The 26,431-nt window shown below is 40.7% G+C and overlaps 1 long non-coding RNA gene across 2 annotated transcripts in view; it reads right to left on the bottom strand.

Annotated features, from left to right (window-relative positions):
• LOC125919522 (uncharacterized) overlaps nucleotides 1–20,303 on the bottom strand; it is a 21,860-nt gene extending 1,557 nt beyond the window's left edge. Inside the window, exons 1-5 of one of the 2 annotated variants that reach the window (XR_007456814.1) lie at nucleotides 19,796–20,303; nucleotides 17,153–17,251; nucleotides 13,860–13,996; nucleotides 9,792–9,852; nucleotides 659–759 (exon numbers count right to left, since the gene is read on the bottom strand). This is a non-coding gene — a long non-coding RNA (uncharacterized LOC125919522). The remainder of the gene's footprint in view (nucleotides 1–658; nucleotides 760–9,791; nucleotides 9,853–13,859; nucleotides 13,997–17,152; nucleotides 17,252–19,795) is intronic. The other variant, XR_007456815.1, reaches the window with a different exon arrangement.
• Nucleotides 20,304–26,431: the final 6,128 nt, after the last annotated feature.

The following is a 26,431-nucleotide window of genomic DNA, read 5'->3' as shown; positions in this document are numbered from 1 at the left end:
ATATATATATATATATATATATATATATATATATATATATATATATATATATATATATTCCCTTCCTTTTCAGTCATTATAGGTGATTTATTTATCTTTAGGTATATCATTTGTGATTGGTGTGTAGCTGGATTTTAAAAATCCAATTTGATAGTCTCTTTTTGTATAGTTGGTAAATTAACCTGTGTAGTGGGCTGAATGGTGACCCCTAAAAAGAGATGTCCATTTCCTGACCTCAGAGCCTGTGAATGTGACCACATTTGGAAAAAGGATCTTTGTGGATGTAAGCTAAGGGTTTTGAGATGAGATCATCCTGGATTATCCAGATGGACCCTAAACCCAATGACATGTGTCCTTATAAGAGACACACAAGGGACAGACAAAGAAAGAAGGCCATGAGAAGGAGGCAGGATTAGAATTATGTAGCCACAGGGTGCCTGGGTGGCTCAGTCCATTGAATATCTGACTCTTGATTTTGGGTCAGGTCACGATCTCACGGTTTGTGAGTTCAAGCCTCACGTTGGGCTCTGCACTGGCAGCGCAGAGCCTGCTTGTAGTCCTCTCTCTCTGCCCCTTCCCTGTTTGCTTGTGCACTCTCTCTTTCTCTCAAAATGAATAAAATAAATATGAAAAAAAAGAAGAAGAATTATGTACCCACAAGTCAAAGGTGGAAGCTGCAAAGGAAGGGTTCTCTCTTAGAGCCTTCAGGGAGCATGACCTTGCTGAGACCTTGATTTTGGACTTCTGGCTTCCAGCACACTGAAAGAGTAAATTTTAGTTGTTTTAGGCTACCAAGTTTGTGGTAATTTGTTATAGCAGACCTGGAAAACCAATATAACCTATTTACATATATTGTGATAAATAGGACAGTTGGATTTATATTTAACATTGTTTTGTGTTTTGTTTACCGTCTTTTTTTCTGCTTCATTTTCTTTCCTGCTTTCTGTTGGATTGATAAGGTTTTCTGCATTCTTTTACTTCCTTTTGTGCTGATTGTATTTCTGTTTTTCTAATGGTTGGCCTTCAAGTTTTAGCAGAAATAATTAATCTTATAGAAAGCCTAGTCACAAAACAAGAATCTTAACATGATTTAACTGCCCAATTAACATAAAGCCCACCTAATACTGATTCCTATAATTTGTTTCACTTTTTTTGTACATAAAAAGTTAACGGTTTTATCGTGTCTTGAACCCCACAGCTTTCCTCATTTTTCTTGCTAAAGAACACATTTAATGTATAATAATCTCTTTTAGTCTTGGTGTCATAGAAACGATTTTGTCATCACTCCCCTCCCTGCCCCCCTTTCTTCACTCTCCTACCAGCCAGCCCAGTGGATCCACCCAGCTCTCTTAGTCCTCAACAGGTCTTATCTGGCAGTTCCTGCCCCATGGTGATATTGAAGCAATGGCAAATATGCTGTCAGGCTGTCAGTGGATAGCTTGATTTAATTCCTGGTCATGAACCATGCTGTGTTCTTTGCCTCCCTAGGACCACAGCTTCATGCAAGCCTTGTACCAGGCTCAGTTGGCAATGGTTTTTCAGCCTTCCTGTCACAGATGTAGGAGCCCTGGTGCAGCCTCTGTTTTCCGGTGATGACCCTGGCTGCATAGGGTCCTGCTTAGACTCGGTGACCCTACAAAAGAGAAAATCCCAGCTGCCCTGGCAGGCCCCGAGCCCAGTTTGCCAGCTTCTGTAGCTGAGGTTTACACCTTGTGTTCCCACTGCATGGAGATATTTAATTTGTTTTTGAAATTGGCCATGCTTGTTAAACTTTCCGTTCGTGGATTTTGTCCATTATTGCTGCTTGAAAAAAAGGGAGAACCTCAATGAGTGAACTTTCAGAACCATATTCTTTAATTTTCCAGAAAAAAAATGTAAAGCATTAGAGTTCCTTAACATTTTGGTTCAATTCTACCTGGGAAAACATGTCAGCCTTTTTGGTGGAAGACAGCTGACTAAATCTTTAAAACTTAATGTTTTCTAACTAATGTTCTGTTTAGATATTTCTCTCTTTTCTAAGGTTAGTATTAGACATTCATGTTTTCCTGGAAAGTCATCTTATGTCATTTTGAAACTGAACAAATACGACATATAATTATTTTAGTTTTCTCTAAGTCTGAGATTATTCTCATCACTCCTCTTTGTCTTTTTTATGCTTTCTCATTTTTTTTTCTTGATTAGGTTGTTTTTCATCCTAAACAACCGTGCTTACGTCTTATAATTTTTTCCTTTCTGATACATCAAAATCTATATTAGTTTTTCTTTCTGCCCTCCTTGTGTTTATTCTATTATTTTATTTTTAAAAAAAAATTTAATGTTTTTATTTATTTTTGAGACAGAGAGAGACAGAGCATGAGCAGGGGAGGGGCAGAGACAGAGGGAGACACAGAATCTGAAGCAGGCTCCAGGCTCTGAGCTGTCAGCACAGAGCCCGATGTGGGGCTCGAACTCACAGAGTGTGAGATCATGACCTGAGCTGATGTCAGACGCCCAACTGAATGAGCCACCCAGGCACCCCTATTCTATTATTTTCTAATTTCTTGAATTAGATTAATTTTCATTTTTTAGTATTTATATTTTTAAGTAATCTCTACACCCAACGTAGGGCTTAAACTTACAAACCTGAGATCAAAAGCCAGTCAAGGTGCCCCTAGTATTTATAAATATTCATGTCTTTAGCTATGAATTTTTCTCTCTACACTATTTTATTCATATCTCGTAAGTCTGAATATGAAGTGTTTCATTACGGTTATTTTCTATATATTCTATGATTTTTGTTTCGATTTCCTGTTTGATTTAACAGTTGTGATGGTTGCTTGTTTTCCTTTGCTTTCTAGTTTTGTCATTTATTGTTAGTTTCCATGTACTGCTACTGGAGAATGTTATATCTTGTGCGGTTCTTGAGAAGATACTGACTATCCGTTCTGTGAGCTCAATGCATGAAATGTGTCTTAAATATTTTATGTAGGTCTTCTCTCAGCTTATTTATTATTTTATGAACTTTATCTGTCATAGGTTGAGATAAAGTCTCCTATTTCTACCTCTTTTATTTCTTTGTATTTTTTGCTTTGTGAATTTGAATGGTATTGTAATTGGTATATAAATATATATAAGGCTTTCCTTGGATAGTTTTCTCCTTACTATAAATTGCCTTTATTTGCCCCCATTTAATGTGTTTTTTGCCCTGAATTCTATTAAGTGATAATTTTTTCTTTCTTTTTATTTATATAGCCCAGAATTTTACCCCATATCTCGATTTTAAACTTCCTTGGTTATCACGTTTTGTGTCTGCTCATTCCTGCAAATGGCTGAGTTTTGCTTTGTGATCTTGTCTGAGTATTTTCATTTTAATAAGTTTATCCATTGAAATTTATTCAAAACAACTGATTCACTTGATGTTTTTAATAGCCTTTTATATTACAATATGTTGTTCATTCCTTTAAAAATCTTATTATGTGATTTGTGTTTTCTGTATTTCATTTTGTCACACATCTCCTGATGATTTGAAAGGTTTTTTAGTTGACTTTTAGTTATTTTAATGACTAGTGTTTTCAAAGTCATAGTGGTTTAATTTTATATAAATAATCTTCTTTTTCTTCAGATAGCAATGATCAATTCTTGATTATGTACAATCAAAAAGTTAGTATGTGTCTACCTCTTCCCAGCTTGCCTATCAAGTTTCTCCCTTCTATCACCAATTTTTCGTTAATTGTATTGTACTGTGGTTGTTAGCTCTTCTAGCATGTATGTCTAAATATCCTTTAAATATCCTTTACCTGTCCTTATATAACTTTATACCCTTAAAACCCGTTTACATCTGTTAGTTGACTTATCAGTTTTAATACCGTTTGAACTCAGGTTATAAAAGACGAGCTACTCAGTACAGCTAAACTAGTCCATGCCTTCTGTCCTCTTCTCCTCCAGGCACTTATGAGTTACATTATTTCTAAGTTATCATGGCTAATAAAATGTACATGATTTCTAAAGTTGTTACAGGAGTGAGTCTACCTGAAAAAAAATTCAGTCCTCACCCCTAGTCTTTTTTTCCTGTTCATCTTGCATTTGACTGGGATTGCCTACAGCTTCTTTAATAAGGCTTCTGGGCCTTATGTTCCCTGTATGTTCAAAATTATTTGTTTGCTTTTATTTTTGAAAGAAGAATTGGAAGGGTACAGATTTTTTACTTCACTGAGGAATTTGTAGGCATTGCCCAGCTGTTACCCAGGTTGGTGCTGCAGTGGAGAACCATGTGGCCAGCCCTAATTTCTCCCATCATGGTGATTTTTTTTTTTTTTTTTTTTTACACGGAAGGCCTCAAATATTTCTTATTTCTCTTTGGTGCTCAGTAGACCTTCTAATTTCAGTGTTGATTCTTCCACATCAAATATTCCTGGGATATGAAGGGTCTGTCAAGCTGTGGTTTGAGGCTTTTAGTTTTTTTAAAAAGGACTTCTGGAATTGTATTTTTAAAGTTTGTTTTTTTTTTTTCTCAATTTCTTTGGTCTTCTTCTTGGGATGCCAGTTTTGTATAAGCTTAATTCCATCATCTTCCAACTTGTCATCTACTCCTTTTTTAAAAATCAACTCCATTACAAAATAATTTATATACAATAAAAGGTTACATTTTAAGTTTACAGTTGGATGAGTGTCAAAAACATGTACACCTGTATAACCACAACAGTCAATATGGAATATTTTCATTATTCTAACAAGTCCCCTTTTGCCCCATCTCAATTTCCACCTCCCATCTTCGGCCCCAAGTAACCATTGCTCTGCTTTCTATCACCATAGATTAGATTTGTCTTTCCTTGAGTTTCATAAAAATGGAATCACATAGTATGTACTTTTCTGGCTGGCTTCTTCCACTCAGTAAAATATTTTTGATATTGATCTACTTTGTTGCATGTGTCAGTAGGTTGTTCCCTTTTAATCCTGAGTAGTATTCCAGTGTATAAAAACACCAACCACAATGTGTTTAGTCATCCACCTAACTGGGCGGTTACAAGCCTGGGGCTATTATGAGTAAAACTTGTATGAGCATTCATGAACAAGTCTTTGTGTGTATGTAGGCTTTCATATTTCTTGTGGAAACACCTAGAAGTTAAACTGTTGGATCATGTTTAACTTACAAAAAAACTGTCAAACAGTTTTCCAAAGAGGTATCATTTTTACATTTTCATCAGCACTGTATGAGTTCCAGTGTCTCCACATCATCACCAACATCATCTCTCATGTCAAATTAAGAAATGTTAGTCATCCTAATGGGTGCAGTGGTATCTCATTATAATTTTCCCCAATCCTTTCTTCAAAATTTTAGCATTCACTATTATTGTTTCACTTATTATTTTACCAGAATACATAGATGAAATATAAACTTAAATCATTCTAATTACAGTTCAAAGGAACTCTCTACAATTTTTTTTAAATGTAAACTTTTATTTTAGGACAACTTAAATTTACAGAACTATTGCAAAGATCATACAGAGAGTTCACATACACTCCACATCTCCTTATTATTAACAGCTAACACTAATATAGTATACTCAGTTAACCGACCAAAATTGATTCATGATTAACTAAAGTTGGTACTTCATCCAGATTTCCTTAGCGTTGACCTAATGTCCTTTTCTGATTTCAGAATCCCATTCAAGATACATATTACATTTAGTAGTCCTGTCTCTTTAGGGTTCTCTTGGCCCTCCCTCTTGCCCTTCCCACTCAAATAGTGAGGATCCTGGCCCCCACCATAAACTACCATTTACTTATTGTTCAAATCCAGTGTATATGTATAGTGGCACCAGAATTGTTATCCCATACCCCCAGAGGGAACAACTTTATCAACTAGAGTACAGGGCTTATGTACACTTTCTTGTGCCTATAATCATAAAACTACTAATTTCCAAAGTTACTTAGGTCAGCACCTTTTCCTTCCACCCCCTTCAATGAAGTTGCTTCATACATGTGTAAAACAGTTAGGCCTCTTTTGTCACATTCTACATTCTATCCTGGGATCCCCCTTAAATGATTTTTTAAAAATTTTACATACATTAAAGCTCACTCTTTGTGCTATAAAGTTCTGTGGGTTTTGACAATTGCATGGTATCATTCATTCACTATTACAGTATCATATACAATAATTTCTTCACCCTAAAAAAGTCTCCAGTGTCACTTCCTCCATTTCCCCCAAACCTCTCACAACCACCAATGTCTTTACCACCTCTTTTTGATCAAAGTGTTTTGCCTTTTGTAGACTCTTCCACTTAGTAATATATAATTAAGATTCATCCATGTCTTTTATGGCTTGGATTGTTCATTTCTTTTGATTGCTGAATAATGTCCCACTGTATGTATGTGCCATGGTTTGATTATCCATTCACCTATTGAAGGACATTGTGGTGGCTTCCCTTTTCTGGTAATTCTGAATAAAGGTGCTATAAACATTCCTATGCAGATTTTTGTGTGTGCACAAGTTTTTGAATACAGTGGATGAATCTCTAGCAGCACAGTTGCTGGATAGAATGGTAGGACTATGCTTAATTTTGTAAGAAACTGCCAGACTGTCTTCCAAAGTAGCTGTACCATTTTGCATTTCCACTAGCAATGAATGAGAAGTCCCTTTGCTTCATACCCTCACCAGTGATTTATATTGTCAGCTAGGAGTCTTGCCATTCTAAAGGTATGTACTAGCATCTCATTGTTGTTTTATTTTGCAACTTACTAATGACAAATGATGTTGAGCATCTTTTCATATGCTTATTTGACATCTATGTGTCTTTGTTGAGGTGTCTGCTCAGATCTTCTGCCCATTTTAAACTGAGTTGTTTGTTTTCTTATGATGGAGCTTATGAATTCCTTGCGTATGCTGAGCACAAGCCTTTTATCAGATGTGTGTTTTGCAAATATTTTCTTCCAGTTTGTGGTTGTCTTTCACAAAGCAGATTTTTCAATTTTAATAAATTTTCTTTCATGGCTCACGAGTTTAGTATTGTGTCTGGAAACTCATTGCCAAACCTAGATTTTCTCCTGTTTTCTTCTAGATGTTTTTGGTTTTGAATTTTACATTTAGGTCTGTAATTCAGTTTGAGTTACATTTTGTGAAAAGTGTAAATCTGGGTCTAGGTTCATTTTTGTTTGCATGTGGACATCCTGTTGTCCCAGCGCCATTTGTTAAAAAGATTGTTTTTGCTCTACTGGATCTCCTTTCCTTTTTTGTCAAAGATAAGTTGACTCTACCTGTGTAAGCCTATTTCTGGGTTTCCTAATTTGTTCCATGAATTAACATGTCTATTCTTTCACCAATACCACACTATCTTGATTACTGAGATTTATAGTATGTCTTGAAATTGGGTAGGTGAGTTCCCCAATTTTGTTCTTCTTTTTTAAGATTGTTTTGGCTACTCTAGATGTTTTGCCTTTCCACTATAAATGTTAGAATGAATTTTGGTTATATCTACAAAATAACTTCCTAGGATTTGGATTAGGATTGCATTGCATCTATAAATTAAGCTGGGAAAATGGACATCTTAACAATACTGAGTTTCTAATCCATGAGCATGGAGTATCTCTTCATTTATCTAGATCTTCTTTGCCTTCTTTTATCAGAGTATTGCAGTTTCTTCATGAAGATACCAAACCTATTTTGTTAAGTTAGGTGTTATGGTCCAGAATGTGGTCTTGGGTGAATGTTCCACATAAGTTTGAGAAGAATGCATATTCCGCTCTTGTTGGATGGAGTACTCTAGAAATGTCAAATAGATTGAGGTGATTGATAATGCTGTTCAAGCCACATGTCCTTATGATTTTCTGTCTGCTTTATTTATCAGTTACTGGAAACAGGGGTACTGATCAAACAAACTGTAACAGTGAATTTGTCTATTTCCCACTCAGTCCTATCAGTTTTTGATTTATGTATTTTGATGCTTTCTTGTTAGGTGCCTTCACATTAAGGATTGTTTTGTATTCTTAGACAACAGACTCCTGTATTATTATATGTCTCATATTATTCCTGATAATTTTCCTTGTCCTGAAACCTGTTTTGTTTGAAATTAATATAGCTACTATATCTTTCTTTTCTTTCTTTTTGAGACAGAGAGAGCACACAAGTGGGGGAGAGAGGTAGAGGGAGAGAATCTTGAGCAGGCTCCATTCCATGACCCTGGGATCATGACCTAAGCCAAAATCAAGAGTCAGAAGCTCAATGGACTGAGCCACCCAGGCGCCTACATCTTTCTTTTGGATACTGTTAGAATAGTATATCTTTTCCATCCCATTATTTTTCCCTCCCTGGTAGCTATGCTAAAAACATGGCAACCTTTATGCTTCCTTCTGTCCTATTTCTCAGGTGCTCCAAATAATCAGATGAAACCTTCCATACTATGCATTTTTTTTTTTTAGCTAGTCATGTTATACTTCATAGGATATACAATTTTTATAGGAAGGTATATGTACTCACAAGCTGACTCAATGCTCTTTGCAGAGACAATTTCCTTCCTTCCTTCTTTCTCTCATTTCCTCCTTCGTTTCCTTCCTCCTTCCTTCCTTCCTTCCTTCCTCCCTCCCTTTCTTTCTTCAAGTATAATTAACATACAGTGTTAGTTTCATTGTTTTTGTCTTTATGATGTGTGTAAACATTTTCTTGTCTTTGCAGATTGCATTCTTCTGTAAAGTAGTGGTTTGCAAGATAGCTTAAGAAAAAAATAGGAAACTTATTTTAAAGATATTAGGTATATTTAGGGAGCCTGGGTGGCTCAGTCGGTTGAGCGTCCGACTTTGGCTCAGGTCATGATCTCACAGTTTGTGAGTTCGAGCCCCATGTTGGGCTCTGTGCTGACAGCTCAGAGCCTGGAGCCTGCTTCGGATTCTGTGTCTCCCTCTCTCTCTGCCCCTAACCCACTCACATTCTGTCTCTGTCTCTCTCAAAAATAAAAAACATTATGGGGCACCTGGGTGGCTCAGTCGGTTGAGCGTCCGACTTCAGCTCAGGTCATGATCTCATGGTTTGTGGGTTTGAGCCCCTAGGCAGGCTCTGTGCTGACAGCTCAGAGCCTGGAGCCTGCTTCAGATTCTGTGTCTCCCTCTCTTTGTGCCCCTTCCCTGCTCATACTCTGTCTCTCTCTGTCTCTCAAAAATGAATTAACATTAAATAAATAAATAAATAAATAACATTAAAAAACATTAAAAAAATACTAGGTATATTTAAGAACACAGAGCTAGATAGTGACAATATCAGGACCAGATCATTTATTTTTAATCTCTCTGAATCTTTACATTTAAGGCAAGTTTCTTACAACATACAGTTGGGTCTTTTTTTTTTTTTTTTTAATCTACTCTGACAATTTCTCTCTTAATTGGTATAGACAATTCATATTAAAAATGATTATTGGCAGAGCTAGATTAATAACACATTTACAACTGTAGTCTGTTCATTGCATTTGTTCTGTTTCTTTTTCTTCTGCCTTATCTGGTTTTAACTGAGCATTTTATAAGGTTTCATTTTATCTCCTCTATTATAATATTAATTATATTTCTTTTTAAACTTTTTACAGTTGCCCTAGTGTTTCCAAAACACATTTTAACTAAGTGCAGTCCACATTCAAGTCACACTGTGTAGCTCCTGTACAGAGAAAGCACATTCTAACAGAGTACTCTGAATTCATCTCACTCACCCCAAGGATACTGCTGCCATTTACTTCACTCATTCATATGTTATAACCACCCAATATATCATTATTATTAATTTAAACAGTAATTCTTAAGATGAAGAAAAATAAAAATAGGAGATTTTCTTTTACCTTCATTTATTCTTCCTTCTTTGTATGGATGCAAGTTTCTGTCCTGTACAATTTTCTTCTGCTGGAAGAACATATTTTTTAAATATTTATTTTTTCTTTTGAGAGAGAGAGCACGAGTTGGGGAGATATATATATAGAGAGAGACAGAGGATCTGAAGTGGGCTCCATGATGATAGCAGAGAGCCTGGTGTGGGGCTCAAACTCACAAACTGTGAGATCATGACCTGAGCTGAAGTCAGATGTTCAACTGACTGAGCCACCCAGGCACTGCTGGAAGAAAATAGTTTAATATTTCATATAGGGCTGGTCTGGCAAGCCACATATTCCCTCAATTTTTATTTGTTTGAGAAAGCCTATTTCTTCTTCACTATTGAGGGATAATTTTGCAGAATATAGAATTCTAGGTTGGTGGCTTTTCTCTTTCAACATCTTTGATATTTCATTCTGCTTTCCTCCTGCTTGCTTGGTTTCTGGTGAGAAGTTGACTATAGTTCTTATCCTCTATGAGTAAGGTCTTTTTTTCCATTCTGGACTTTTTCCAGATTCACTCTTTAGTTTTCTGTAATTTGAGTATGATAGGCACAGGTGTCATTTTTTTGGTATTCATTCTGCTTGTTCCCCAAGATTTTTGGATCTGTGGTTTGGTGTCTGTCATTAATTTTGGAAAGTTCTTGGCATTATTTCAAATATTTCTTTAGCTCTGTTCTTTTCTCTTCTGATATTCCAATTACACGTCTGGTACACATTTCAAAATTGTGAGATTGTTTCATGGTTCTTAGATGTTCTGTTCTGGTTCTTTGTTTTGTCTTTGCATTTCTATTTGGGAAGTTTCTATTGACCCATTTTCAAGCTTACTGATTCTTTCCTTGGCCATGTTGCATCCACTTATAAGCCCATCAAAAGCAATCTTAATTGATGTTAGAGTGTTTTTTATCTCTAGCATTTCTTCCTGATTCTTTCTTAGAATTTCTATCTCTCTTATATTTGCCATCTCTTCTTGCATGTTGCCTACTTTTCCCATTAGAGCCTCTTTTATTTTTAAGTTGAGTTGTTATTTATTTTGAGAGAGAGAGAGCAAGTAGGGGAGGGAGACAGAGAGAGAGAGGGAGAGAGAGATGGAGGGGGAGAGAGAGAGAGAGAGAGAGAGAGAGAGAGAGAATCCCAAGCAGGCTCTGCGCCATCAGCACAGAGCCGGATTCAGGGCTCGAACTCACAAACTGTAAGATCATGACCTGAGCCTAAATCAAGAGTCAGAAGCTTAACTGACTGAGTCACCCAGGCAGCCCCTCCATTAGAGCTTTTAACATGAATCATGGTTATCTTAAAATCTCTGCCTGATAATTCCAACATCTGTGTCATATCAGAGTCTGGTTCTGATGCTTGATCTCTTCAGACTTTTTTCTTGCCTTTGGTGTGCCTTGGAATTTTTGGTTGAAATCCAGACATATTGTATTGAGTAACAGGGACTGAGCCTTTAGTGTGAGGATTATGTATTTCTGGCTAGGAGGTGGACTCTGTTTAATGTTTCCTGTAGCTACAGGGGCCATTTATCTTCTCTCTTGACTTTGGGCTTCCCTAAGTACTCCTCATCTGTGAAGTGAAAGTTGGTATGTATCTTGCAGCTCTTTCTAATAATTCCAGTTACTCTACTGGAGCCCTGTTGGAGAGGTGGTAAAGTGTGAGGGAAGAACATTCTGTGACCTCATTGAGAGCTCAGCATTCATGTGAGTTATGCCTCTGGCCTATGACCTTCACAAGTGATTCTCTACTGGCATAGATTTTCCTCCCTAAGTGAGACTGGAGGTTAGAGGGGGCTGAAGGGGGAGCAGTGCCTTTCCCCCAGGTGGGATGAGGCTCTGATGTAGGTTTTCTCCCTGGAGCATAGTCTTTGTTATGGGCAATGCTCTGGGTTGAGTAACAATGGTTACTCTTCCCCTGCCCCTGCCAGAGTCATTAGGAGATTTTTATAACATCTTCATCTGATAACCTGATGGGGTTATGGAAGGTAAAGCCCACAAAAGTGTGAAGCCCCCCTAAAACTGAAGGCCCCCAAAGTTTCTCACTTTCAGGCTAGTCTACACTCACTCTCTAGAAATTCATCAAAATTACCTTTAAATTTTCCTATTGGTTTATGGCTCCAGCAGCTTCTGCTCCAGGTAAGCAGATCTTAGATGTGTCTCTGGGTTTTCCTGTTTCTCTAGATTTCAAGGTGGCAGTTTGCTCTGCTGTTATAGACTGAATATTTGCATTGATCTCCCCCCCCCCCCAATTATATGTTAAAACTCTAACATCCAATGTGCTGATGTTAGGAGGTAGGCCTTTGGGAGTCTATTAGGTTGTGAAGGTGGAACTTTCGTGAATGAGATTGGCGCCCTTATAGAAGGGACTCAGACAGCTCACTTGCCCTCTTTCCACCCCATGTGAGGACCCAGTGAGAAATGGCAGTCTGCCACCTGGAAGAGGGCTCTCACCAGAACCTGCCCACACTGGCACTGATCTCAGACTTTCAGCCTCCAGCACTGCGAGAAATAAATTTCTGGTGTTTACAACCATCTTTGTTACAGCGGTCTGCCTGCAGACTTCGTTCTCTGCTGGGTTAAAAAAAAAAGTAGATTTTCAGGTGACTCAGTTTTTGCTTAATGTAAGAATAGGAATGACGGACTCCAAGCTCTTTACATGTGGGAGCTGAACCTGAAGTCCCCTAATCCTTTCTACCACTCTGATCACATGTTTTTCATGTAAAGGATCCTAGATAAGCTCTCACAAATGTAACCATTACATAGAAGGGACTGGGCTCTCATGAGTACAATTAAAAAACAGCTCTTTCTCCCATTGTCCCTTCAGGTATGACCGTGCACTAGTTCTTGCCCCAGCTCCAGGTGAAATCTCAGGCAGGATTAATAACTTTCTCACTGGTATTAGATTAAAATTTTTAAAAACTTGAGATATAATTCAAATACCACAAAACTCACACTTTTAAAGTGTGTGATTCAGTGGGTTTTGGTATATTCACGAGTTTTAGCAACAATCACCACTATCTAACCCCAAAACATTTTCATCATCTCAGAAAGAAAATCCACACTCATTAGAAGTCACTCCCCAGTTACTTGCCAATGCCCCCAATCCCTGGCAACCACTCATCAATTGTCTCCGCGCTCTATTGGACGTCTCATATAAATGGAATTATACAATATGTGACCTTTGTGTTTGGCTTTTCTTCACTTAGCACAATATTTTCAAGTTTTCTCAGTACTTCATTCCTTTTATGGCTGAATAATATTCCATTGTATGGATATACCATGATTTGCATATCCATTCACTAGTTGATAGACATTTGGGTTGTTTCCACTTCTTGGCTATTATGAATAATGCTGCTGGGAACATTCATAGACAGTTTTTTTGTGTGGACACCTGTTTTCAATTCTTTTGTGTACACACATAGCTAGGAGCAAAATTACTGGGTTATATGGTAACTCTATGTTCAAATTTTTGAGGAACTGCCACTGTTAGATTTTTTTTAAAGTCTTCCAGGCATCTATAAGAACAGCAAGTCTTGGGGCGCCTGGGTGGCTCGGTCAGTTAAGCATCCGACTTCAGCTCAGGTCATGATCTTGTGGTTCGTGAGTTCCAGCCCCGTGGTGGGTTCCGTGCTGACAGCTTGGAGCCTGGAGTCTGCTTCAGATTCTGTGTCTCCCTCTCTCTCTGTCCTTCCCTTATTTGTACTCTGTCTCTCTCTCTCTCTCAAAAAAATAAACATTAAAAAAATTAAAAAAAAAATAACAGCAAGTCTTGTTTTAGTGATTTAAAAGTACAGAATAGGAGCACCTGAGTGGCTCAATTGGTTAAGCATCAGGCTCTTGGTTTCAGCTCAGGTCATGATCTCATGGTTCGTGAGCTCAAGCCCCATCCTGGGCTCTGCACTGCCTGTGCGGAGCCTGCTTGGGATTCTTTTTCCCTCTCTCTCTGCCCCTCCTCTGCTGCCTCTCAAAAATAAATAAACTTAAATTGTTAATAAATAAATAAATAAGTAAAAGTGCAGAATAATAGTTTAAAAATCCAAGCTCTTACCTAATTTACTAATTACAGTTACTTCCCTTCTTCACTTTGGTCTGGACCCAAGCCTGGAGTAGAGCAAAGGGGGCTTCTGTTGTCTCTACTTTACCGGTTCCACTGTCACTTATGGACCATGAATTCTGACTTGAGGTCTGTTGGGAGAGACAATTTGGTGAAAAGGAGGCACAGCCCTACATGGTGAGTTTAATTATCATCTGCACTGCTACTGATTCTGTCACACAGCACTATGAGAATGTGTTTGGTAATGCCCTTGTGGGGAACTTCCTGTAATTCCTTTTGACCCGGGTAATGTCTCTCATATGCCCAGCCTTTTACAACTCAGTTCTCAATTGTGGGCAGTCTACCAATGTGACAGGGACTACTAATTACTCCCCAATATCAGTTTTACCCCCCTTCCTCAGAAATAGAGTCCCCAACTAGCTGAACACATGACAACTTAATGAAATTTCCCAGCCTTGTAGCTGGACGTGGCCTATAACCACGTTCTCACCAATAGTATGTTAGTGAGAGTCATGTGTGCAATTCCTGGGACTTGTCCCCAGATTTGGGGAGACTGCTTTTCTCCTTTCTCACAGCTGGCTGCAATGCAGAGGGAATGGATGGAGCTAGAACAATCACGTTGGGCCGTCTGGTACAAGCTATGTGTTGAGTACAGCAGAACGAGACCAAAGGATCCTGGATCCCTAATGACTTGAACCACCATACCAACCCTGGCCTGCTTACATTTGCCTGAGAGAAATTAACTCCTTTCTCTTTTAAGTCTTAAGAGAAATTTTCTCTCACTTGTAGCAAACTAAATCCTAACTAATACAATCCTTCTCTAGCTCTCTTGGATTTGCACAAGCAATTCTCTTGCCTGGTGTCCCCATTACAATAGCATGAGGCAGCCTCCTTCTGTGAGTCCACTGGTCCTTGGGGAAACTCACGCATCCCTGTCCCTGTCATCGGTAAACATGCACAGCCCTGTCCCTCTCCACTTTCTCAGTCCAATGAGCTCAGCCTCTCTTTTGTTTTCTTAGGCCTGTGTCATGCTTCAGATTTGACCCCTGTTGGGCACCCTTGAAGTTCCTCTCTTTTGGGTTGAAGGGAGGAAAGAATTTCCCTCCCCCAGTATCCCTTATAGGTGAGGGGAAGAGAAAATGCCAAAACAACCCAATTCTTCTCTCCAAAGAAATCCTTCCCCTGTGACCTCTCCACCTTCCTTTGTGAATAGAGGTGGGTGATTCCTGAAGTTGACAGAACAGGCTTCATCATCTCAGCATGCCCTGCATAGAGGGTCTAGCACTTTGACTTAGGAAGTGAAGATACTCTATTTTCCTCACCTTGGGGCTTTAGTCAAAAAGAAAAAAAAAAAGATAGAGGACCCCAAAGCATCCGATTTTAACTTCCTTTTACATCACAGATTATAATCTCTGGTATATCCTCTTTCAGGAACCCTCTACAAGGTTGCCAATTCAGAATGGTTAACGAAGGTGTTCTTTCTTTACATCAATAGTTCAAAATTTTTATGGTCACAAATATCTTTAAGAAGTTTGTGAAAGTTGGGCCTTATCCTCACTCCTGCCCCCCCCAAACCCCAAGCTACTTCAAGGACTCTTTTTTTTTTCTTGATGTATATTTACTTTTGAGAGAGAGAGAGAGAGAGAGAGAGAGAGGCAGGCAGAGAGGAGACAGAGGATCTGAAGTGGGCCCTCTGCACAGAGCCCGATGTAGGTCTCAAACTTATGAGCCATGAGATCAGGACCTGAGCCGAAGCCGGATGCTTAACCGACTGAACCAACCAGGTACTCCCCCTATTCCAAGGATTCTTATACCAAGTCATGCAGAGGCAGGAGTTCTCAGAATATGATCCATGACTGGTTGACTCTGGTCATCTATCCAATGGTCCATGCATGTAGTAACAAGTGGCAGAGCTGGGATTCAAACCTGGGCCCTCTCTCCCCAAAGCTTCACTCCTAACTTCCCATAAAGGCATGTGAGTGGGGCCTTCTTGGGCTGTCTAGCCCAGACCAGCCACCAGCTGGACACACATGGCATGGAGCTGCAGAACCGCCTGGCCAAGCCCGCACAGGTTCCTGACCCACAGAGTTATGAGAAATAAATTACTGTCTTAAGCTGCTAAGTTTGGAAGTGGTTCAAGGCAGTAATAGAAACACTTTCCACAATGAGCATCCAGAACGATCAGAACTACTGAATACATGTGAGTTTAAGATTTTCTGAGTGAAAAGTAATAGTTGAGAAAAAACAAGACAAGACTGATGGAGACTCTCACTTTGGTCTCCAGCCATTCATCATCAAGCTGCATATAAATCCTGGGTTAAAAAATGACAAATATCATCCCTTTCACAGATTTAAAACAAGTGGGAATAGTTTAAAATATTGTTTTTTTTTTTGTTTACAAAATTTGTTAACACTCTGTGTTATTTGACCTAAAATTGGTGGACCATGTATGTGTAGTCTTGCACTGATGGATGAAACCAAAAGCCTGAGAAGTATTGCCATGAGGACTTACCCATAAAGCTAGTGGGCATCTTGATCGTATTTCTAAGACATTTGGGGGATGGGGAAAAGCAGCTCCTGGAGAACTAGGTGATAAAAGGCAAGCTACAAAATACTATGGAATATCTGGTCCCACTGACAGACCCATATGCTCCATATACTATGGAGGGGTCGCATGGATATAACATTAGGTCAAAGGATCAAGTTGGAAAAGTATATGTAGTATGTTTCTCTTTCTGGAGGATATATGTCTACATCTTAAAAACAATGAAAATACAAACATAAAACATTTAAATTGTTATAGAGAACAGGAAAAGAATCAAGACTTAATATAAAATGAAATGAAATTAAAAATTCCTAAAAGCCAAAATGAAATAACTGAGCCTAACTTTATGTTATCAGCAGAAACCTCACGGAAAACAATTCTAAATTACCGTTCAACTAGTAATTTGACTATATATCCCTAGTGACATGTACTGTATAAAGATTAAAACCACAAGAATGTTAAATTCTCTTCAGTAGTCGTATTGTTGTTGGTATTGCTAGTCAGAGACTGTAGTGCAGGCATTCTGGGATACTAATTATGGTGTTGTTAGGAACTGGGAATTAGGGAGTTGGGTGTGGAAATAGATGTATTGTTGATGAAATTAAGGAACCTTGTAGTCCTGAATTGAAAGTAATAGCATGAACTCATGATATACTCTCCCTTCCTTTCTTCCTCTCTCCCCTTCTCTCTCCTTCCCCTTCTCGCTTGTCTTTAACCAGCAAAAAGACCTAGAAACAATTACCTACTCAGTAGTAATCAGTATTCTTGGACTGTGGTCTTGAAATATCATTTCTCACAAAAAGAAGATGGTGCTCCTTGGAGAAATTGTTGAAGTTCAGTCCTGGGATAGGAAATGTACAATAGGAGACTGGAACATCATGGCATACCTCAAAGCAAAGAAGTTTTCAAGGGCTCCTGGGTTTCTATCCAAAGGACTCAGAGCAAACTTGAATAGTTTCTTTTGGCCAACGATGGGACAGTTTGAGCCTCAGAAAGATAATAATTGCAATGGATTGGGACACATGAAATAGGCTTAATTTATGGGTTCATAATAATACCCTCCAAAAGCTCACTGGTCCCCTCACTGGTATCTCATCGGTCTCACTGAAAGGATGCTAGGGAAACAACTCATTATTTTGAGAACTGGTGGGTAAAGGAAAAGAAGCAAGCACTTACCCAGCCTTCACTAAATGAAAATATATCTCTAGGTAGTGAAACAGTTGATGAAGGGGAGTTCCTCTAAACAGGTGTATCCTAGCTAATAAATGAAGAAGTGATAGAATCAGCACATCACTATTTTGCAACCTCTACTGAAGAAATGGAGCATGGGGCATCAGTGGCTGCTGACATCCCAGAAAGAGAGACAAGATGTATGTGCCTCCAACTGGATGACCACAGCTACTTATGAGTAAATCTTGTTACAAAAATCAAACTTGAATCCAATCAAGCCTTTAGATCTAACTGCAAAGTTACAGAAGATGCAGAGTACAGAGAAGCATGTTAAACTATACTAGGGAAATACAATTGGCCAAGTCCACATTATGGGAAACTAGAGAGCAAATGTCCTGGCTCTTAAATGAATTGTGAATGAAAAAAGAGATAGGGACATGGACCAGCATACATTATAAGAGACTTAAAAAACATTAACTAATATGAACTATTTGGATTCCAATTAAAATACCTGGGAAAAATATTTATGAGACAATTGGGAAATCTGAACACTAACTGGATATTTAAGGATAAAAAGAGATTATTGTCACTTGTTATTTAGCATGACAATGGTACCCTGATTATGGTTTTTAAAGAGAGTCCTTTTAGTGGTACACATTGAAACATTTGTGGGTGAAATGATATTTGTAAATCCAGGATTTCCTTCCCAACAACCTAGGAGGGGAAAGTGGATGGTTACAGATACAAAATCAGTAATGAATTAATAACTGTTGGAACTGAGTGATGGGTACATGGAGGTCCACTATGCTCTTTTCTCCAGTCTTGTAGATATGTGGAATTTTCCATGATTCAAGTTCAAACAATAGATTGTGCATGCATGTGTGTGTGCGCGCATTTGTGTAACTATATATAGAAAAAAATCTAGAATACTAATTGGTATTAAGACATCCTTCCCATCACATCTGGTTAGAGGGGAATAAAATGGGGGAGAATAATGCCTACCTAGCAGGGTTGGTTGGTGGGATGTTATACAAAGGGGCTAGTCCATAGCGCAATCTAAATTTCCTCTTCTAGCAAGATTGATCAAGTTGGTCAGACTCAAAACCATGGGACTTGTGGGGAGGACACCATGTTCTCATTATCTCCCTCCCTGCTCCCTTGATCCTGAATCCAAGAGCCCCCGCTCTAGGAGTGGAGGTGGGGTGGGGGGGAAGGAGACCCCTAGCAGAGTCTGCCTGCTTGGTTCCTCAATTAGTGCCCTCACCTCTTCCTCCTGATCTCTGTGAATCCCCTTAGGGGCTTGAGAAGACAAGTTAGCTAATCTCATCAGTCATGACATTGATCAGGGTGTTCATTTGTTAATTAATTAGCTAACACATTCTCCCAGGAGACCTGCCTGCAGGAGTCTGACGGTGGGGACTTGAGGCTGACTGATGGAGAGAAAACTCTTGGAAAGGGCGCTAAAACATTCATTTCAGAGGCTCTCTAGAGGTCAGGGGTGTTCTCTTGGTGTTGGCCTCTGTGGACCACTGAGTAGGAGGGAGACCAGGGGCTCCATGGCACCCTATTAAACTGCCACCTTCCACTCACCCTCCACCTCTGCACATGCTTAGCCCCTTTGTGGATGCCTTCAGACTTCCTCTTCCTGTCTCCCTGGTGCCCCACTCTGGATCCCCACTCCTCCTTCAAAACCCTTCTTTGGGTTGCTGAACACTGTTGTTTTTGGCTTTCGTTTGCTGCTCCTACTTCTCTCCATGCCCATCCATGCTTGTTGGTGTCTCTGAAGTTCCATCTCTGGCCCTCTTCCTTCTGTGCATCTCTGGGGGGTGGTGTCACACTAATTCCAATGCCTTTTATCACCGGCGACTTCCCACTCTGCCATGGAAGCTCCTGCCTCTCATCTCCAGTCACATGGCTGACTCTGGTGTCTCACAGGCACCCAACTCAGTGTGCTCCAAATGGCACACATCATTCCTCCGCCATCACTGGTTTTCTGCCTGTTGCTCATCTTGGTGGTTCACTACCCACTCGGGTGTCCGAGCCAGGACTTCAGAGCTCCTCCTTGATTCCTTTCTTTCTCTGACTTCCAAAGTCCTGTCAGTTCTAGTTCCTTGCTGTCTCCAACCATGGTCATCATTGTCGTCATCCTCCTTCTCCTCCTCCTCCCCACCAGTCCCACCCCAGACTTTCCATTCATTGTTTAATGTCCACTCACTCTTCCAAAGCCAGCTCTGGCAGTCGCCTCCTCTGGGAAAGCTGTCCTGACTGCTCAGAAGCTCCCATTTTGTGATGTCACAGACTGGCTTCCCTTCGGCTGTTATGATAGAGGAATCTAGTCTCACTGAGGCATTAGCTTCTACGAAAAGCATTTAAAGTGAAAACCCCATAAGTTAAAATTACTCTTGAAGACAACTTAAGCCACTCAGCACTGGAAGAGTTGGCTATTTCTTTGGCTGAGCACCCAATAAGGCAGTATCTTAAATTTAGGACCCAAAACGTATAAAATACAAGACCAGTACCCACAGTTGTCTGAACTCTAGAGACTCACATCACAGCAGAGATTTTCACACTGTGAGAGGCAGGACTATCTAGACTCAAAAGGAGAGTGGAGGTGAGAGCAGAGTTGCCAGCCTTGTTTAAATACTACCCTTCCTCTTCTTTTCCAGTGCTGAACATGTAGTTGAACTTGCCAAAGTTACATATGTGAATGGCAGCCTCTCCCCCACCCCTCTTGTATTGTACACCTCTTGTACTGTAGCTTCTGTCTTCCCTCCCAATTTTGAGCATTTGATTCATGACTTCATTCTCAGGACTTAGAATGGCTTCCTCCTAGAAGAAACAGAGAATGTTCGTTGAATGGATTAATGGTTTAACTCCATGGACCTCTCTAGAGATGGAGAATTCCACAGATAATGAAACAGCACATTATGCCATCTGAACAAACGAAGTGAACCCACAGGGTCAAGATCTCTATTGGCTTATCAGGATTGTAACTGGAATTAATGCTCTAAATAAAGCAGGGTTCCCAAAGGAAGGCAGGTCTGAAAGGCTTAGATGACTCCAGATCAGCTGATCAGCAGATAATAATATTTCTTTGAAGCCTCTCCTGTGGCTGGACCAACTCATGGACGGGCTCTGGCCAGGTTCCGACTGCTGGTCTGCTTGCCTCTTTTCTCTAATCCAGGTTTAACGAGATGAGCATCATTAAGAAAGGCAGGGTGGTTATCCTTTAAGTGAACAAAGTGACTCTTCACAGAAGGACTGATTTTAATAACCCAGTGCAAGACCCCCTTTAAGGTACAGAATGATTCTGGCACATCAGTTAAGTGTTACACAAAACAGACGTGAGTATTCAAAATCAAAGGCGTTTTTCATTCATGTGAAAAAGGGATCAGTAAGCTGCATGAAAACTGGGGTGCATAAAAGTCCCTGGGGCCTCCGTCCACAGCAGGAAAAGCTCAGAGCATATTGGGCCCAGGGGGAGGCAACCTTGGCCGCCCATAACTCAGAGATAGAAGGCGGCGATCTTCAGGCGCTGCCTCTGTTTCATGTGCGGGCTCCTGTCTCTGATCTTTCAGCGGCTGCCTAATTGCCAGTGACTGTTTCTGTGGACACAAAGGTCTGCGAAATGTGTAAGGCCTGCATTTTTCCAAGGGAGACTTTTTCCTTTGCACATAAGCCAAAGATTCCTTCATACACAAATTCTTTCTTACGCAGGTCATCGGATTCTTATGCGGGAGATGTTAACGTGGGGTTCAATGCACACTGCCGAATGTAAATGTATATACACAATCTGGTAACTCGAGGGAGCAGGGATGCCGGACAGGAAGGCCAGCGATGCCATATGCATGCTCTGAATTTCCTTCGCACGTAGAGACTGTACTCCTAACTCAGTACTGGGTGAATCAGTTGTTCATTTTCCAAGACTGGCCATGGCTTTACCTCGAGTCAACCACACCCTTCAACCCAGTCTCCACTGTGACCAAAGGCACACACATGATAGCGGATATATACTGAACACTTCCTGTGGGGGTCACATGAACAGACTAAATCAGCCCTATGAGTAGGTACTATTATCACCTCATTTTTCACAGATGAGGAAACTGAAGCTAAATAAGACGTCCAAGATCATCTAGCCAGTAGATGGTAGGGCCAGGATTTGAAGGTAGGCAGGATTTGAAGGACTGCAGTCCTTGCTTTCAACCACGGTACACTCTTGCCTCCTGGTTGGTGGGTTATGGCTGGCTGAGCTTGGCGTTCAAGGGTCTGAGGCCAAATTCAGGTTTAGCAGAGTCGCCTGCCATGAATGATTAGGGAACTGCCTAAGGGGATCCAGACACAGAATAGAAGCACATGTATGTGCATTTACATCCCTGACTACTTAAAAAGTCCTACAACATCTGTACTCTCAGAACTGTGCCTGTCTCAACCTCTATAAATATTTACTCCTAGATTTCTGTAACATCTGACATGAAGCACGGTAATTAGAGTAACTCTCCCTGCAGGCAGAGCAGGTAATGAATCACAAACAGCCTTCTGTTTCATTTTCTGGACCAGCGTTGATATATTTCAGGTCCTGATGGATTGTAGCCCTACTTGGGGTATGCAGGACCCAGAGGAATGATGAAGGAAATTGTCCAGTAACTCAGAAAGACAGTTGCTGCTGCTGAGATTGCTGCTCGGGGGACCCTACTGCTGTCACCTTAAAGTGTGGGCGGTACGTCAGCTTGCTGGGAGGGGGCTTTTCACCCCACTGACTTCTAGGGCCTTAGCACCCCATTCAAAGGATGGCAGAGTCTTTGGCTTTGGGGTGGACTGAGGACAGAACAGTCCCTGCCGTCTTTGTAGGCAGGCAGATGCGAAGCTGGTTTGATGGGGTAAATGGTGAAAATCAGGGTGCGTCTTTGACAAAAAAAAAAAAAAAAAAAAAAAAATAGGTTAGATCTCAAACAACATCAGGCAAACATGGGTAAAAATGGAAATGACAACTACCTTATTTGTTAGTAATTTTAACATTATCATCAAATGTATAAAAGCACATTTTAAAAAACAGGGATGAAACTTATTTAACATGATGGCCGATATGATGGCCATCAGTTTTATCTTACGCCACTTACAACTGGTACATTGAAGAAAAAACAAGGGCTGTGTCATGCTAACATTTGTTCGTAGAATGCCTCGGTTATCCAAAAGCACAGCAGCTATCCGTTTACTGAGAACCAGTCCAGGAACTAAACCTGAAATTGAAGCTGGAATTGTTCTCCTTGACTTTGCAGTTTAAACCACTCTCATTAGCATTGTCTGGTTCCGGGGTTCTCAACTGTAGGAGACATTTGGCAATGTCTGGAGACATTCGGATTGTCAGGACTAGGGGGTGTTACTGGCACCTAGTGGGTGGAGGCCAGAGGCACTGCTCGACATCCACGGGACAGTGGCTGACACAAAAATATTACTTGGCCCAGAATGTTAATAGTGCCAAGGTTGAGAAACTCTGGTTTAGTTTGGTGTTTACAAATATAAGTAGAGGAAAGGTAACCTTTACTGAGGGTTTGCCTGCCTTGGGGCTGTGCTCTCCGTTCTAAGGCCCTGTTCACCTGAACTAACTCATTACTTGTCACAGCAAACCTATGGGGTAGGTACTGTTCTTACCCAGGCCTGCGTGAGGTGGATGAGGCAGATAGGGAGGTTACACCCTACTGAGTGCCTAAGAAGACTGAGACCCAATATTAGAGAAGACTTGGGCCTCCCAGCTCTAGCCCAGGGCATGGCGGTGCCTCTGTTGCATTCACATGCGCACAACACAGGGCAGAGTGGCTTCTGTCTCTGTTGATAACACCCCCACCCATTCATTTTCAGGGTAGCAGATAAGTTGCTCTTGGGGCTCCCCACTCTTGCAGGCACAGTATCTGCAAAGAGTTGGAAAATCACAGCACGAGACTACCCCTGCAGACCCTAAGGAAGCCTTGCGGCACCAAGGGCATCTCTGCTGACTCTTTTGCTTCCGAACAGACAAGGACCTGGTTGGCAGACTGCAACGACCAGCCGGGACAGAGACAGATGTTGCAGCTTTCCGAGGAGTGATTTCAGAAAGACCACTTTTGATGTGGGCTATCTTTGTGCGACTGGTCGGCAGCCCTGCAGGAGAGCTACGGAAGGGATAACGGAAAGCTCCAGGCTACAGCCTCTAGGAGGAACAGTCCAGTACAACATACCGTGTAAAGAGGAGTGGACCACCAGCAAGAAAGACAGGGAAGCGGGCAGCTAGTTCCCAAGAGGGGGGTTCTTTGGTACCCCTAAACATCCAAAGGCTGGCTCCAAGGATGGGATGGATGCAAAACTCATCATGTAGCTTGCTTACGGCAGGAAGCCTCTGTTGCAACCACCTGGAGGACTTGTTAAAGAGATTGCTGGGTTGCACCCAAATTTCTAGCAAATTCCCAAGTGATGCTGATGCTGCCAGTCCAGGACCACTGTTTGAGAGCCACTGGCCTAGAACCTCCCAGTAGTTGTTAGGCTACCTGACTCTCTGAGGTCTGTCATCATTACTTAACTGCAAAGGACATTCTTACCCCACTTTCTTCAAATACAGTATTCATAGGAGCCACTGTTTCAAGCACAGCAAAGGCACCAAACCTCCACTCAAGTTGTATTAAGAACGTGAATGTAAGCTTCACCCCAGCATCCAAAACAAAAGAACCTGGATCTATCATCTGTTTTAATTTGTTCAAATGGTTCCTTGCCCCCATTAACGTGAACGATTGGGAGTCAACCAGACTCAAAATTTATTGTGCATGGAACGAGAGCTATCACCTTGACTTGAGAACCACTTGAACTCCTTTGACCACGGTCTGAGTGGGACTTGGGAGTGAAAATGTGAGTTTCAGGTTGTTCTGAAATTCTCTGCCATGATACCTTGATCACAATAAATCTGATGTGCATGAAGCAAATCTCGTAATTGCTTCTGGAGCCTACATCTGAAATCCAGATTGGTGGCTTGGTTTCGGCAACACACAGAATATACTTCTGGATTGCCACCATTTGTTTGTTCTTCCCATTCAAAAACTGTCTCTTTAAAGCTTGACTTTAATTTCCCATCAACCTTGGCCCTATGGGACTGATGTAGTAAAAACCCAACTTTTGGTCAGCAAATGAAATAAACTGTTTTCAAGACACATCTGGAGTAAATATGGATGGTAAAGAGGTGCTACTTTTACCATCACTTTTCTGACCATCCGTTTCACAAATTATTTACAGGTCTCTCAGAAACCGGCTTCTCTGTTACTCAGTCGGCCGAGAAGCGGCCAGGCCCAGCCACCGGCCCTGATGTGCTCGTTCTCATGTGACTCATTAGTGCAAATGGAGGTGTTGGCCCCAAATGCTCTGGAGCAGCTGAAAACTATCTCATTATGTAGCACCCAATCAAGGCCTTTTTCTTCTTTCTTTTTTTAAATGCTTTTCTTGACTCTCACCACATGGAAGCGTTTTGAGAACTGGTTCTGAGGGCTTCGGGAAGCGATTCCGGGACTCCCCGCGCCGACGACAGGCCTCACTTTGATGTCTGTGCTAAATGGCTGTTCCGGGGAAGTGCGCATTCTCTGATCCCCCACCCTCCTTCCTTCCTATCGCCACCAAACATGGAGGCTTTCTCAAATAGGTTTTGCAAAACCGTACAGTTTCTGCACTTATTCCTAGTTTCCAAACTCTCTCTTCCAAAGCGGACCCAGTGTTTGTCCTCATTCCTGACGAAGCCGTACAGAAGGGCGGTCCCAGCAGCGCTGCGAAGGGAATATGGTCAATGATATAACATAACAAATATCTGTGAACACCTGTCGTGGGCCAGGCACTGTGCTGAGCCCTTTAGATGTACTATCTCATGTAATCTTAAAAATGGCCCTAGGTGTCAGCACTGCTATCGTTCCCACTTTGAAGATGAGAGAATTAAAAGAATACAGTATGTTCTATCTGGGACGACAAAGCCATTAAGTCTTATACAGCTATTACGCTGTATAAGAGACAAACACAGGTTTAGAATGTGTGTCCTTTTTTAAAACTTAAAAGTGTAACATATTTAGAAAAACGAAAAACCCAGAGTGTATATAGCTCAATGAATTTTCATAAAATAAACAGTCATGTAAAGAACACTCGAGCCAAAAAAAAAAACAAAAACAAAAAAATTACCAGCCCCCAGAAGCCCCTTTCCTGCACCAGTCACTAGCCACCCACCCTGCACAGGAAGTGTTATCATGATTTCTTAGATCTTAGGTTAGTTTTGTCAATTTTTGAACTTAAATGGAACCAATATGTATTGTTTTGTGTTCAACCTTTTTTTTTATCCAATATTACAGTTGTGAGATGTATCTGTGATAGTGTAACAGTTTTTTCATTGCTGGCTAGTGTTCCATGGTGCGAACATACCAAAATTTATTCTATTGTCAATGGGCCAGGGTTATTTATAAACTTGGGCCATCACAAATGATGCTATGAGGAACATTTTGGAACATCGTGCCTACTGATGACATATATGGATACATTTCTACTGGGCGTGTATCCATCTGGGAGTGGAAGTTCTGGGCACATTCAGCTTGAACACATACTGCTAGCATTTCAACCTGTGCATTATGAGTTGGCAAATGACTTGAGGGGTATTACAGACTGAACTGTGTCCCCCTCCTGCAAATTCATATGTGGAAGCCCCAAATTCCCATGTAACTGTTTGGAGATAGAGCCTTTAGGGTGGCAATTAATGTTAAATGAGGTCACAAGAGCCCTAATTTGACAGGACGGGCATTCTTTCAAGGAGTGGAAGAGACATCAGGGCTCACTTGTTCTCTTAGCACATACCAGAGGACAC

This window comes from Panthera uncia, chromosome B4 (assembly GCF_023721935.1).
Source record: "Panthera uncia isolate 11264 chromosome B4, Puncia_PCG_1.0, whole genome shotgun sequence".
Lineage (NCBI taxonomy): Eukaryota > Metazoa > Chordata > Mammalia > Carnivora > Felidae > Panthera > Panthera uncia.
This window is presented reverse-complemented; position numbering and strand designations above follow the sequence as displayed.